General features: G+C 41.7%; 1 non-coding gene across 1 annotated transcript; it reads right to left on the reverse strand.

Annotated features, from left to right (window-relative positions):
* Positions 1-364: 364 nt before the first annotated feature.
* LOC133029419 (small nucleolar RNA R71) lies at positions 365-471 on the reverse strand. Its single transcript, XR_009683541.1, has one exon. It is a non-coding gene; the product is annotated as a small nucleolar RNA R71 (small nucleolar RNA).
* Between the last annotated feature and the right edge of the window lie 2,132 nt (positions 472-2,603).

Below are 2,603 nucleotides of genomic sequence, written 5' to 3' on the forward strand. Positions count from 1 at the left end.
TAGCTTGAGAGATTACATTCTCCCTACTCTGACGGGAGTGCAGTCATGTATTAGGCCACCGGCAGTGGATGCGAATAACTTTGAGATCAAACCTGTCATACTTCAAATGGTGCAGTCTTCAGTTCAGTTTGGTGGCCTCCCTTCTGAAGATCCTAAACTGCATCTCTCTAACTTCATGGAACTTTGTGAAACTTTTAAAGTTAATGGAGTTAGTGATGATGCCATTCGACTGAGACTGTTCCCATTCTCGCTCAGAGAACGAGCCAAGAGTTGGTTAAACTCCTTGCCACCCAACTCTATTGCCACCTGGAATGATCTGGCAACGAAATTTTTGTCAAAGTTCTTCCCTCCAGCAAAGTCTGCAAAGCTGCGAGGAGAAATAAACAACTTCTGCCAACAAGATAATGAATCTCTCCATGAGACCTGGGAGAGGTTTAAAGATCTGATCAGAAAGTGCCCTCATCATGGTATAGAGAAGTGGAAGCTGGTCCACAATTTCTACAATGGGTTGGTTGGTAACACTAGAACTCTAATAGATGCAGCAGCTGGCGGAGCCTTTATGAGAAAGAGTGCTAATGAGGCTTATGATCTATTGGAGGAGATGGCTTTAAACAATCAGCAGTGGCCAACTGAAAGGAGTCAATCTAAGAAGGTAGCTGGTGTGTTAGAGGTTGATGCCATCACTAAGTTGACAGCTCAGGTTGAGGCATTGACAAAGCTAATTGCAGGGCAAGCTAAACAAGCCCAAGCTGTTTGTGAGATATGTGGAGGAAATCATCACATTTCAGAGTGTCAAGCAGATGTGGATGATTTGCCAATGGATGAAGCTAAAGCCATTGGAAATTTTTCGCAGAATAACAACAACAATTATGGGTTCAACCAGGGTGGTAACCGAAGAAACAATGGGTTCTATCAGCAACGAAATCAGAACCAGACACAGAACCAACACTTTAATCAGCAACAAAGCTCTAGTGAAAATTCTGGTTTGCAGACAGATTTATTGCTACAATTTATGACTGAAACTAGATCTTCCATTAAAGATTTGCAGACTCAAATAGGGCAACTGGCAACTCAGATAGCAACCCGTCCTCAGGGAAACTTGCCTAGTACAATCGAGGTTAATCTTAAAGAAAGCTGCAAGGCAATAACCCTGCGAAGTGGAAAGAAATATAATGGGCCTGAATTGACACAACTAGCTGATGGAGATAAGGAGATTAAAGCTCAACCAGTGCCAACCCCAACACCAACAATAGAGAAGGCTACTGATAGCCCAGCACCACCACAACAGTCTCCACCAATCAGTATTGATCATCATGTGAAGATTCCTTATCCTCAGGGACTCCGTAAGACCAATCTAGACAAGCAGTTCACAAAATTTCTAGAGGTCTTTAAAAGACTATACATCAACATTCCTTTTGCTGAAGCTTTAGAACAGATGCCCAGGTATGTGAAGTTCATGAAGGAGATATTGTCTAAGAAACTACCGCCCAAGCTTAAAGATCCGGGTAGTTTTAATATTCCATGCTCTATAGGGGGTTCGGTGGAAACTAAAGCTCTATGTGATCTGGGAGCAAGCATTAATCTAATGCCCTTGTCTGTCTTCAAAAGGCTAGGATTGGGAAAAGCAAAGCTCACAACAGTGACTTTACAACTGGCAGATCGTTCTTTGACTCATTCTCGTGGGATAATTGAAGATGTACTGGTGAAGGTTGGTAAGTTTATCTTCCCTGCTGATTTCCTAATTCTTGATATGGAGGAAGATTCAACTATTCCCATTATTTTGGGAAGACCATTCTTAGCCACGGGCCGAGCATTAATAGATGTTCAAAAGGGGGAGTTAAAGTTGCGAGTGCAAGATGAAGAGGTCAGTTTTAATGTTTTTGCCCCAACCGACATTCCTACCTGTTGCAAGATTGAGATGGTGAAGGGTTCTTTTGTTAAAGCTGATAAGAAGAAAGCAAAACCTAAAGAGCGACTTCGAACGATTCGGCGGCGTTGGAAAAGATTGATGTGTGGTAATTCTGAAAGTGAACTTACTCTTGTGCAAAACTCTGAAATTAGCAACATGGGAGGTCAATTTGACCAACTAAGTCCGCCATAATTCTGGGGCCACTATGAAGACCCCGGTCAACGTCTAGCTGAGGGACGATAAAGACAGCGCTATTGGGAGGCAACCCAATCTTTTATTTGACTTTACTTTATTTTTATTTAGAACTTTTAGCAGGCAATTACAAGTGTTTTTAGCATTTTAATTTGTTTCATTGCATTTAGGATAGATTTGCATTTGTTTAGTGTAAATGAAAACTGTGAAAATCGAGAAAAAAAAAGAAAAAAAAGTATAGAAAAAAAAAAAGAAAAGAAAAAAAGGCTATTGCTACAGTAGTCGCGACGGGAGTAATTCCAGCCGCGACTTGGCCTCTTACGAAAAAAAAAAGAAAGAAAGAGGGACCAGGCTACAGTAGTCGCGACTGGGAAGACCACGAACAAATTTTAAAACTTTCTGCCAATTCCCGTCGCGACGGGACCCTCCTTCAGCATAAAAAAAATCCAATTCGCCCAACCCCTTCTGATGGGGGTTCAGGTAAGTCTTTCTCACCTTGAAT

The sequence above is a fragment of the Cannabis sativa genome, chromosome 7 (assembly GCF_029168945.1).
Source record: "Cannabis sativa cultivar Pink pepper isolate KNU-18-1 chromosome 7, ASM2916894v1, whole genome shotgun sequence".
Classification (NCBI taxonomy): domain Eukaryota; kingdom Viridiplantae; phylum Streptophyta; class Magnoliopsida; order Rosales; family Cannabaceae; genus Cannabis; species Cannabis sativa.